The sequence below is a fragment of the Eurytemora carolleeae genome, unplaced genomic scaffold (genome assembly GCF_000591075.1).
Source record: "Eurytemora carolleeae unplaced genomic scaffold, Eaff_2.0 scaffold1088, whole genome shotgun sequence".
Taxonomy (NCBI): Eukaryota; Metazoa; Arthropoda; class Copepoda; order Calanoida; family Temoridae; genus Eurytemora; species Eurytemora carolleeae.
In genome coordinates, this window is record NW_019397117.1 from 104,729 (window position 1) to 119,022 (window position 14,294).

Sequence of the window (14,294 nt, forward strand, 5' to 3'; positions counted from 1 at the left end):
CCTTGTCACCCCATTAACAGTCTCGCAGCAAAATCCCAGGGTCTGTAAAGTAATAAAAAATACCCTCATCTCAACTATTGAACCCGTTTAACCACGTGACTACCACCCTCTTACCCCGCTCCTCTTCTATTTTGAAAAATATTTTCCTAATTTGAAGGTTTCTGGAGGAGGGTAAGATTTAAAATTCTATCAAACTTTATGTTTAATTTACCCTCACTAACTACCTACCTCTTGACTCTTTCGATCTCTGAAGTCTTTCTCCCTTTTAATTCTGTAATTTTTCAATTCTCTCTCTCCACTTTTTTATTTTAAAAATTTTCTTTTAATTTCTTTCTTTCTATCTTTCCATTATTCCAGTTCTTTCCTTTTATCAGAATTTAACGATGAATCATAGCTAGGTTTATTTTAAAGGTTTTTTGCACTTTTAAAAGGCACCACACACCACACCACACAATTTTTATGAACTTCCAACATTTCAAAACTGTATTCAGTAAAGGTTTAATTTTATTAAATTTTGCAATGCTTTTATCCTAAGAGAAAATCAATAAGTAAACTATCATTTTTATTCTTTTTTTGATTTGTTTTTTTGCAAATATTTTCTGTAAGGGTCAAAATTTAACAAGTAAATGTTCAGAATAAACAATTTTGAAATTACTCAAATTTCTTTGATTTTTGTGAAAACTCCAAAAAGTCCAAAATTCTTTAAAATTTTTGATAAAACGAACCGAGGTATGTCTCATCACTTTATGAAAAGAATTTTTTTAAATTTTTAAATACATTGAACACTGTGTACATTCAGAACAAACTTCAAAAGATCACAGAAAAAATCAGTTATATGTTGCAGGGCTTCAGACGCTACGTGTGGTACAAAAACTAGGATTTCATAGCTGTTAAAGTTTAACCCCCCCCCCCAAAAAAAAAATCAATTTTTTTATCTTTCTATCTAAATTAAAAGTAAGAATATCTATAACTATATATTGTAACTGTATATTTCTAGTCTGAAACTGACCAAGTTTTCAAATATAAAAATGAATAAAAATACCAGCTTTGGCAACACTGGAACCTGTAGAATTTGTATCAATACATATCAAGGAAATACAAAGAAAAGTAGCAGATGTTCATTAAAATCAGATGATGCTGATATTATTCAAAACATGTTTTCAATTATACATTTACACATTTTTATTTCATACTAGCTGAAGTGCCCGGCGTTGCCCGTGGAATTTTAAAGAAAAAGTGTAGATTTTTGACCAAAAAAATCGAATTTTTATCGCCTATGCTACCCCCAGGATACCCATGAGTTTCCTTAAAAAATGTCAGCCAATTCGGTCCAGCCAGTACTTGGCCAGCTATAGCTAACTATATATACACCCATACACATATTTATATATAAGATGAGAGCTTTTTTATACACTAGCTGAACGGGCCCGGTGTTGCCCGTGGAAAAAAAATGTCGAACTTTTTTAAGCCTTTAACACCCCCGGCCACCCCTGAGTGTCCACAAAAAATTTCAGCCCAATCGGTCCAGTCGTTTGGCTGGCTACACGCAACATATATGTATATACAAATGTCTTGTTTTATTATAAAGATATTAAGAGATATAAAACTATTCTTGGAAATATCATTTTTCATTTGTAACATATGCATGTGGTGTAATGTTAGTACGGTGGGGAAGTGTGGCTCAATTCAGAATCCATGATAAAATATTCAAAAAAGAGATTCTAATTTAAGCTTTATAACATATATGCATCTAGTCTATATGGTTCCAACTTATGGGATTTGTTTTGTGTTAACACTGTAAAATTGTATACTTCTTGGAATACTGCTATTCGTATTTTATTTGGTTTGCCACTACAAACTCATAGATATTTTATTGAACAAATTCATTTAAAAACTATGTTGTGTAGCCGATTTGTATCATTTTGCAAACTTATATGTAAAAGTCCCAAGCTCGTCATCCGACTATTGTTTGATTTGTGCAAAAATGACCAAAGAACAAAATTTTGTAAGAATTTATCTAATGTCCCAAATGAAACCTATGTAATTAGACTGTCCTTGAACGAGTGTCTAGTAAAGTCCAACATGATTTACATGAATCCGGCTGAAAATGCGTGGAGAATTCCACTGTTAAAAGATTTACTATTAATCCGGTCAAATCAAAATATTTTAGACGGATTTAACTTTGATGAAATATCTGCAATTATTGACGATATATGTAAAAACTAAGTAAGTTTTTTTTATTGTTTTCGACTATACATTAATTATATATTTATATGTTATATATCTCATTCCTCGTTGTACTACTATAATTGTGTACTATAAATAGAATAGAAATAACGGCAAAAATATGGTCAGCGTCATCTTATCCTACAAAATTTACACTTTTAGGGTGACACAACTTTCATACATTCAGACACAGCTACTTATAAAGTCAGGTTTAAAGTTCATAACAAAAAAACAATATTTTTCTTGAGCTTGTTGGCGTAGATATCTCTATCAACTTTACCTTGTAAATATATCTCCGAGAAATGAAAAACTATTTGAGCTCCATGCTTATCCTAGGAACACCTATCCATGCTGAGCCTAGGAACACCTATCCATGCTGATCCTAGGAACACCTATCCATGCTGAGCCTAGGAACACCTATCCATGCTGAGCCTAGGAACACCTATCGACAATATCTCCAAATAGTAGACTAAGTTGTGTTCCTGATCTAAAATATTAGGGTTAATAATAATGATGATGAGTACTTTAATTGTTTCTCATTAATTTAGATCAAATTCCACACTTTTCAGAAAATGTTGGGAATGTGATTTAATTTATTTTAGATCAGAGTCCACGTAGGTCAATTACCATTAGATCTTAAGATCATAAGATTTAAAGATTAAATTCCAAACACCCCTCCCTTGTCACCCTCTTCTTTTTCTTTATATCCACGAATTCTGTTATTCTAAGAAGTGTTATAGATATTCCTTTTACTCAGAATTGTGGACATAGACATGGAATATCTTTTAGCTTTTTTATCCCTACTCCAATCTGCTAACAAACCCCCCCCCCCACCCCTCCCCCCCCTTCACTGTTAAAGTGAAAATTCACGTGTTTAATACTTAATCTTATCCCCCCTCCCATTCTCTCTACTTCTCTTGTCCCGAAATTTTGCGTCAACAACGACCCTCTTCCATGCAGAGCGTATTGTTTTACCCCCCCCCCCCCCCTCCCTGCTTCCACAAGGATCCCAGACCACCCGAATTTCACCCTGTTGCGCCCCTTCGGAGAGCAACAGTCTGCACTCTGGTTCTACCGTCCATATCTCCAGCAAGCCGCCAGACAGGGAGAGGACATCGATCCCTTCAAACCGAGCCTGGTCCGGATAGGGTGCACTGAAATTTAAACAACAACAAAATTTTGAGACAATCCATTTTTAAGAAGATTTTCAAATCAACCGTAAATAAAATGAAAAAATTCCGGCAAGTGTATAAGAAAAATTTGCACAAAATATTTATGGATAACATTCCACTTTATAAAATCTGTTGCATTACAACATCTAGCTGACCAATATCAATTGTTCAGCTAAACGTGGATAAATTAATAGAAGTTAGCAATAAGACAATAAAACGGAAAGCAAAAAAAAGGTTAAATAAATTTAATTTGAATGATTTAAAAATTGGTGATTAATATATGTAAACTAAAAATGTAATCAAAAGTTTATTTCTTAATAAATAATTAATATACAACATATCTTTGGTCCTTTCAAGGCTAAATTTAAAGACTTTTTTACAAACCAAAAAGTTTACTTTTTACAGTATTTATAATGAAAACTGGAGGAACTATGATGTTATAAAGTTGTACCAGAGTCTCTAATTAACAGAATCTCAATACATCATCAGAATGAATTTAAAGACTAAAAATAATATCTAAATGTTTTTATAATATGTTATTCTGCCGGGTAAAGAGACAAAAAACAAATCAATCATTATTTGTATCTTGGTCCCAGAAGATTGAAATATTTGTTTTTCAAGTAAACCAAACAAAATTAGCTTGATAACTTCGTTTGTGTGTGAAATGAGGATCACACATTTTTGACGTCAAAAAGTCAAATTAGAAACTCTGATCGAGATAATTTCGATATACTGCAGACTAGCAACAATATTTTAATGATTTACCACAATATAGTTATTTTCACAACAGGAAACAGATTTTAATTAATAACTTTTTAATTCTTGGGTAAAATGACTTCAAAAAGAAAGAAAATTGAGTACAGTTAGAACCAGCAAACTGCACAATTTAAGTTATAGCTTGAGTCTACGAGTTGTCTCCATATCCCAGAGTTTTCTGGTTCTCACTTTTAGAAAATTCGTTTTTTTGAAAACCTTGCTTTAATTCCTAATTTATTTCAAATTGTACACAATTATGGATATTCTTATAGAAAAATTAAAAGTTTGTAAAATTGCATATAGCAGGAAAAGGGATTAGATTTGTGGCAAAGGCACAATTTCTTTATAAACTTTGTTATGTAATAAGCTTAAGGTGCTAATCAAGGAAGAACCCTCATTTTATGGAAATATCAAATTTTAAGTAAAGTTAAAAACAGATTATAAGATTTTTTCCTATCGATTATAATGTTCACTTACAGTATTATTATTACGTCCCTCCTACCTCCTGTACAATGTACATGCAATCCTTTTCTAAAAAATTCTCTCCGTACACATTCGGACATATGCATTAAATTAACAAGAATTATTGTATTTCAGATTTTGGTTCACCCTGGCTTCCCCTTGCAGTCATATTGTCCGCCCCGAAACCCTCTGGCTCTCTAAATCTCTCTCTCTCTCCCCGCGGACTGGCCAGCACTCACCAGCCTAGGAACCTAACAGCCCAAGGCCAGAAACAGCAACATGAGAGTAGAGAGAGAGAGAGCTCTCTCAGCTCTCCAACACCAATTCTCATCTCATCATACTCAGCTCAGTTTAGTTCGAGTTCTCAACTAGTGAACATTTCTGGAAAGATTGCTGAAACCCGCGGGAAAACACAGTGAATTGCTTTTCAGCTTTGTTGGAGGAATTTTATTTATCAGACAGGAAGAATAATTAAATCTGGTAGGAACTATGTGATAAAGAGAGGGGTGGGCCAGACATGTGACACTATACAAGTAAACAGATCCATGTCGAACATTCTTTGAATATTTTGTGAAGGATTAACATTACACACAAAAACAGCTGATCAGATTAGATAGATGAATACTCTTCAATATCTGATATCAAGCACAGTTTTTACCAAATAGAAATCATATTCTCCAAACTTTTTTAACGCTTAAGGCTAAAATCATAAATAAATTAGGCGAACTCATTTCTTATCGAATTATTTACGATTAGTATTTTCATGTTTTGGGTTGATTTAATAGTTTCCACAAAATGTTTAAAATCATATTTACGAGAAGTACGATAAAATTGTCGTAAATGTCATGCCAAAATATTATAATAACCATTTTTTAGTAACAGTCATTATTGCAATTTTTTTTATCTGGATTACTTACTAGAATAAACAAAATAAATCAGTTTAAATATTTATACTTTTAACGTGTTTTTTTGCTTCAGTGCTTTTGTTATGCCTTTAAGATTTGTATATCAGTGTTGAGTATTGATCACTATTTGATGTGACTTAAAAACTTTCTTTTAACCGTTCATAAAAAAGTAAACTTAGTATTAAGATTTATTTGAAAAAATTCATAACCAGCACAATTTTACTTTACTTACTTTCAGACTAATTCATATACTTGTAAATAGAGTCTTAATTTTTCTTGAGGTTTAATTATCCTAATATTAATCACAAATAGATTATTGTAAATTAAATTAGTAGACTTGAATTTAAAATATGCTTAATAAACCACGTGCTTGACTTTTGAAAAGTACTTTTAAGTTTAAAATTTGTTTTTCGATTTTGCAATGTTTAGTTTTAATTGAAATTCACATATGTATTAGATTGCTAATCATTTGTTTTTAACTTCTTCTGCTAAAAAAATGTATTTCAAAAGTTAATACTGAACAAAAAAATCCTTATTTTATTTTTAAAGCGGCGTTTAAAACCTTTTTTAATGTTACTTTGAGACTGTCTTTAATTCAGATATTTAAATAAACTTTGTTTTATCTGAGCTGTACCTTGTGTTTATGTACAGGTATTTTATTATCAGCATTGTACGCGTTAAGTCTTTGTACAGGTATTTTATTATCTGCATTTTACGCGTTAAGTCTATGTACAGGTATTTTATTATCTGCATTGTACATTGTGTAAAATTAAGTCAATGTACAGGTATTTTATTATCTGCATTGTACATTGTGTAAGTTAAATCTATGTACAGGTATTTTATTATTGTGTTGTAGGTATTTTTATATATCTGCATTGTACATTGTGTTAGGTGAGTTTAGGTCTTGTGACTGTAAATACAGTAGTGACTAGATCTATACTCATCCAACACGGTGTATACTATCATCAACACAACACACCCAACAAATATTAAATGCATAAATAAATAATAACTTTTTTTCATATGCTGAGTCATCCTTGTATCCTAGTAATCTGATGATTATAAAGAATTATTGCCAAACTTTTTTTTAACTTGATTGAGCAAGCATTCATGATTTATGAATTTGATGTAAAGGGTGTTCTAATATTCAACTTAAACTTAGTTTTTGGTGTTTTTTGGTCGTTGTCTAAACATTTATTTGATTAACAAAGCAAGAGGTGCCTAAAATAGTTGTCACGCAAATTGCAATGGTTAATTATGTCCAAAGATACCGCCTTCGCCCTAAAAAATGTTTTTATTAGATTCCACCCAACCTTATTCACTAAATAATTTGGCAATACTTCTTCTAACTGTTATGCATCCTATTTTTTGTTTTGCTGCGAAATTTAGTTTTTTTAAATTATAAGATGAAGAAGCTGGCGAGATCCTGCAACAAATAAGTAGATCTAATAAGATAGTTGGAGAAATATCATTAGATGGGCAAGGATTTGGTCCTGATTATATTAAAAACAGACTAGATCCATACTCATCTAAGGAACACATTATCATCAAGGAGACATTTCAACTACACAGAGATATATTCTATAATGCTTCTTGAATACAAACCCACGCGAGGAAAATACATTTTAATGAACATGTATTTAATGTAAACTAAAGTGTTTATTCCATTATTTTCACATCTCGTTAATCAATTTTGGACAAACTAATCAAAACAGCTGATTAGGTCTGTCCAGTCTACATATTATATTTTGATTGTTTTGTATTGTTTCATATATTTTAGTTTAAAAATTAGAAAATATGACAGTAAATTTCTAATTCTGGGCAAACTAACTGAGTACTTTTCTGTTTCTATTTCTGAAACCCTATATCTTAGCAACCTGATGGTATTAACTTTGAATATTTGATCCAGTGGAATTCTGTTTGAAAAATCAAAGGTTTACGACATCTGGTTGCTAAGATATAAGGATTAGAAAATTTGAATATTAGAAGAGTAGTCGGTTCCCTATGGGGAACAGTAAATGTAAGCTTAAATTCACTAAATTGTAACCAATTTTAAATCTTATTTGATAAATAAATAATTATTTGCATTTATTTCAATATTTTATTTGTAATGGTAGTGTTTGTTTTTAAATAAGTATTCAGCATTCGACACGATTGATTTTTCTGTCGAGAGAGAATATGATAAAAAACCCCCAGGCCTGCAGCTTTGAAAAATTTCATCAATTTTTAAGACTGGGGTTACTTTGAAGTGCCGCAACATCTTACCCTTTGACCATCCCTTAAGCACTTGTTTGTTTTTGTAACCCTAGAAGAGTACATTTTATGACTTTAAAGTACTCGCTTAAGTTTTAAGGAGTAATTCTTCCAAATAGTTTAAAACACGCGTCCAGTGTCGAGTCTGTATTTAAAAAAAGTCTAAACGGCTGAACTAATTGGGCCCAAATTTTTTGAGGCAACTCTGAAAGAAGGTTTATTAAAAAATTCCTAAAAATGTCGCTTCTTAAAATATCAATATTTACAGAAAAATACGCAACATTTTGAGTTATAATTACGCCCGCTTGAAGAGCAGAACTAAAAGTTTAAATTGTTGGTGTAAGAGGGGCGCGAAGCGTCCTGAAAGCCTATTAAGATATATTTTATATTGCTCCTAGCTGTACTCCTATAGCTTTTCTAAACTAAATATTTGTTTTCTTTTGCATTTTTTTGCACTTTGCAATGAATTATATAGAAATACAAATATTAAAATATTTGTTAGCAAATATCGAAACATGCCTAGTAATGTTAACATAAACACAATACACATGAACAGAATTCGAATGAATTGTAATTAAACTTGTTTAATCTACTTTAAACCAAATCTAATCATATGGAGAGAAAATTCGTATTTGAGAGTTAATAATTTGGTGTGTACAGGAGAAATATATTCTAAGAATAAAACAGTTAAATCGAGTTTTTATTTTGAAATTTTTTTTTCAAATACTAGAAATTGAGTCTGTGCAATAAACTCAAATGCCCTAATTGCTATATCTTTGCAACCTGATGGTGTAATACTTTGATGTTTCAAACTTAGATTATTTGATCTAACAGAACGAAAGAAAGACTCGAATCCTTTATTTAAATTAAAAGTGCGTACCAAACCAATACATTTTGAAAATGATGTGTTTAGTATGCTAAAATAATAACATTGATCTTGTATTTTGAGTTTTGTAATTTTAAATTTTTTACCTTAATCCCTTGACGATTTAATAATCTGGATAGTTTTTTATCTAAAATCAGAAGTTGTTTCAAGGGCCTAAATTTTCAACAGATTATCTTTTTTACCTTGAAATTTTCTATTAAAAATGGAAGAAACATGTCAGTGTAAGAAATGCACTTTAAAATCAGTTAGGAAATTATCTGATAACAATGTATTACAGTTTTCAACCGATTTTCGTCTGAAAAATATGAAAAAATATGAAAGGGCATCAAAGGATTTTTTAAACCTCAATTTTCCTACAGACTAAATAAACAATGTTTTTGTTTGTCTCGGTAGATAGTAGGATCATACAGCTACAGCTCCCTAGTATGATCATACAGCGACAGGTCACCCCTCCCAAGTATGATCATTGATCATACAGCTACAGGTCCCCCCTCCCTAGTAAGATCTTACAGCTACAGGTTCCCCTCTCTAGTAGGATGATACAGCTACAGGTTCTTCCTCACTAGTAGGTAGGATCATACAGCTACAGGTTCTTCCTCACTAGTAGGTAGGATCATACAGCTACAGATTCGTCCTCCCTAGTAGGTAGGATCATACAGCTACAGGTTCTTCCTCCCTAGTAGGTAGGATCATACAGCTACAGGTCCTTCCTCCCTGGAAGGATTATACAGCTACAGGTCCCCCTCTCTAGTAGAATGATACAGCTACAGGTTCTTCCTCCCTAGTAGGTAGAATCATACAGCTACAAGTCCTTCCTCCCTAGTAAGATCTTACTGCTACAGGTCCCCCTCTCTAGTAGGATGATACAGCTACAGGTTCTTCCTCACTAGTAGGTAGGATCATACAGCTACAGGTTCTTCCTCACTAGTAGGTAGGATCATACAGCTACAGGTCCTTCCTCCCTAGTAAGATCTTACTGCTACAGGTCCCCCTCTCTAGTAGGATGATACAGCTACAGGTTCTTCCTCACTAGTAGGTAGGATCAAACAGCTACAGGTCCTTCCTCTCTAGAAGGATCTTACTGCTACTGGTCCCCCTCTCTAGTAGGATGATACAGCTACAGGTTCTTCCTCACTAGTAGGTAGGATCAAACAGCGACAGGTCCTTCCTCACTAGTAGGTAGGATCATACAGCTACAGGTCCTTCCTCCCTAGAAAGATCTTACTGCTACAGGTTCTTCCTCACTAGTAGGTAGGATCATACAGCTACAGGTCCCCCCTCCCTAGAAAGATCTTACTGCTACAGGTCCTCCTCTGTATAGTAGGATGATACAGATACAGCTCCCTCCTTCCTGTTAGCCTAGTAGGCCTACCCATGCCGGTAGTATCCTCCCCCCCCCCACAGTAGGCCTACCTAGCTATGGTTTCTAACCTGGCTGAAGAGTGAGGACTATGTTTTGTAAAGGTTTGGGAAGATTGCGCGGCAACATTTATAGAAACTGTTGCTTTAAACAGGAATAAAGAAACTAGATTTATTTTTTACCACTTATCTATCAATCTATCTTTATATCTATCTATCTATCTGTCTGCAAAGGCGTACCCAGAAATAAACCAAAGGAGCTCCTTGAGGGGAAAATTTTAACTATAAGTTCAAAACATTTTGCTTAACTTGGATACTTTAAAGCTACACACTACACATATTGTCCAATTACCTTACAAATACTACTTTATCTCTCCTTCAAACAAAACTAGCAGAAAAAAAACAGCAAAATAATTCTTTTATGTTCTTCACTTTTCACTTTCAGATTTTAAAAGTGTGATAGCTCTGAGTTCTAGGGGGGGCATTCCCCCCTTGCCCCCTCCCCCCTGTGTACGCCCTATTCTGTCTGTCATCTATCTATCTCTCTAACTATCTATTTGTCTGTATGTATGTCTGTATATCTTCATCTAACTATCTCTCTGTCTATCTTTATCTATCCTAACCTATCTATCTTCTCAATCTTTCTACAGACTACCTACAAGGTAAGTCAAAAAAAGTGTGATTTACGGCGCCTGGTACAAAAGTGTAACTTTTTCTGTGCAACTCTTCTGTATGGGGTTTTTTGAAAATTTTTTGAAAATTTTTAATGTTTTTGGTAAAAATCCGCGAACCCTTTTTTCTCTCAAAATCAAAAGTTTAGATAAGCAAAATTGTGTATATTACCTATTTCTATCGAAATTTAAAATTTTATAAAAATTGAATCACAGTAAATTCGCAAAATTGTAACAAGAAAATTCGCAATTTTCAGTTTTGGTCTAATTTTTAAGGAAAAGTTATTTGAATTCTCTAGTTCCTTTCTTCTTAGTATATTCAAAAGTTAAAAAATATACGCTGTTCAGTTGAAACTTGAAGAACCGTTGAAAAACAACTTTTCCTTTAAATTAGAAAAGAAAATTGCAAATTTTATTGTTACAATTTTGCCAATTTTCTGTGATTCTGTGATACTATCTTTATAAAATTTTAGATTTCAATAGAAATAATTTATATACACATTTTTGCTTTTCTAAACTTTTGATTTTGAGAGAAAAAAAAGTTTGCGGATTTTTTTGGCACTTGGAGTACCAAAAAAATAAAAAATAAATTCAAAAAATACTAAATAATCTCCATACAGGAGAGTTGCACGAAAAAAGGTACACTTTTGCACCAGGCGCCGTAAATCACACTTTTTTTTACTCACCCTGTATAAACCTAAACCTAACCTAACGTTCAAAAACTGAGGAATAACTTTTTTCCATTAACTAAGAACAAAAATATATCAAGGTTTAAAATTTTTCATTCGGACTTTCAAGTAGGTTCAACGTATACTACGGTTTCCAGCGAAATAAGGAAAAAGTAGAAAAAGTGGTTTATATATATATAATAGGTGATCTAAAGGTCTGCTGTAACCTTCATCATATTATGTTAAGAAAGTATTTAATATATTTAAGATTACACTGATATCTCTAATATATTTAAGATTACAATGATATCACTAATATATTTGAGATTACACTGATATCTCTAATATATTAAGATTACACTGACATCTCTAATATATTTGAGATTACACTGATATCTCTAATATATTTGAGATTACACTGATATCTCTAATATATTTAAGATAACAGTGATATCTCTAATATATTTAAGATTACACTGATATACCTAATATATTTTAGATTACACTGATATCTCTAATATATTTGAGATTACACTGATATCTTTAATATATTTAAGATTACAGTGATATCTTTAATATATTCAAGATTACACTGATATACCTAATATATTTTAGATTACACTGATATCTTTAATATATTTAAGATTGATATCTCTAATATATTTGAGATTACACTTATATCTCTAATATATTTGAGATTACACTGATATCTCTAATATATTTAGGATAACACTGACATATTTTTAATTTTCAAAATTACACTGATATCTCTAATATTTGAGATTACACTGATATCTCTAATATATTTAAGATTACACTGATATCTCTAATATATTTAAGATTACACTGATATCTCTAATATATTTGATGTTACACTGATATCTCTAATATATTTGAGATTACACTGATTTCTCTAATATTTAAGATTCACTGATATCTCTAATATATTTAAGATTACACTGATATCTCTAATATATTTGAGATTACACTGATATCTCTAATATTTGAGGTTACACTGACATCTCTAATATTTGAGATTACACTGACATCTCTAATATTTAAGATTACACTGATATCTCTAATATTTGAGATTACACTGACATCTCTAATATTTAAGATTACCCTGACATATCTCTAATATATTTGAGATTACACTGATATCTCCAATATTCGAAATTACACTGATTTATCTCTAATATTTGAGATTACACTAACATATCTCTAATTTTTGAGATTACACTGACATATCTCTAATATTTAAGATTACCCTGACATATCTCTATTATTTGAGATTACACTGACATCTCTAATAATTGAGATTACACTGACAACTCTAATATTCTGGATTACACTGACATATCTCTAATATTTGAGATTACACTGACATATCTCTAATATTTGAGACTACATTGATATCTATAATATTTGATTTAATATTAAATTAAAGCCGTGCTGCTACGCCCCTAATGAGGGAGTGGTTCTAAGCTCTGTAAGGGGTGTGCTACAATTCTAGTTTTTGTTGATCTAAGTATGATTTATTGACTCCATCTTTTAACTTCATTTTTCTATTCACCACTCCTAGGTTCTCTCTATAAGAACTTATATCTTGACCCTGAGGTCATGGTACTCTCTCTATGTGGTGAGCTATAGTTTTTGTTTAGTTTTTAACCATTACATTCTCTTTTGGCTTTCTAACGTTTCAGATAATTCAAAATTTGTTTTTGCCATGCATTTAGAATTATGGGAATGCACAGGGGCGTATACAGGATTTAAGTGAGGGGGGGCACGATTTTTTAGGAACAAAAAAATTCATAATTAGGAACAAAAAACCGCGCGTCAGTCGAAAATTTTTTTTGACTTAAAAGACTCAAATTTGAGTAAAAATTAATGACTAAAGACTACAAAACTAGATTTTAAACTTTTCACACATTATTGTTTATTAAGAGTAAGACAGATATTTTTAAATTTGCACTAGGGTTTCTTTCCCTTAAGCATGCTATTGAGAAGCTATTCTGAAAATAGGAACAAAAAATTCCAAATTCAGGGGGGGGGCTACTCCCTGAATCTGTCAGGGGGGGGGCGAATGTCCCCCGCCCCCCCCCCTGTATCCGCCCCTGGGAATACAATTATAATAAAAAAGATTACAAGGCTGTACAATAAAGTAAAAATAAATAAATTATGATTAAAAAACAAAAAGAGTACTTTTACTATCTTTACATTTTACTTCTGTCTTTCCTTCTTTCTTTCTATTTTCGCAATTTAAAATGGATAAAGCATTAAATTCAAAAATCTATGTCTGGAGGGGCACTGCCTCCATACCCTTCCCCCCCCCCCCCACCTCCCATGTTCACACCTGCAGTTTTGCAACCTTTGTTTTAAACACACTATGTCATATTATATCTATAATCTTCTATTTTAAAGACTAAATGCAGGACGTTTTGATGAGCATTGTGTTTATTAGGACTCCCTGTAAGTAGAAATAGTTTCAGAAATTGATTAGCCTGTACCCACTCTATGCCTGTCGCCTGCTGCAGTATATTGGCCTGACCTTGGAAAGTTCGTTTGAAGTCCGACTCCCCTTTTCCCGCCAAACCAACACGTGATGATCAGCTGTTTTCGGCACCCACCTTACTTAAAACTGGCAAATATTCGGCAATGTTAGCCGAAAAGTTTAATTTGAGTTTTTTTTCAAAATTATAGGTAAGCATTCTAAGAAACTTAGCCTTTTTTTACAAAATCAAACACTTGCTGAGTAGTGAGTGTAGTAGCTGTTTCCGATCATAAATTCTATCAGAGAACAAAATTATGCTGTAGTTGAACACCCTGTTGTAAATGGAGTTCCCCAAGGTTCCTCTGTAAGACCCTATGTTTAATTTGACTCCTACAAATTGTAAAAACATTTAACTTGCTCAATAAGCTACAGCTCCAGTAACCGT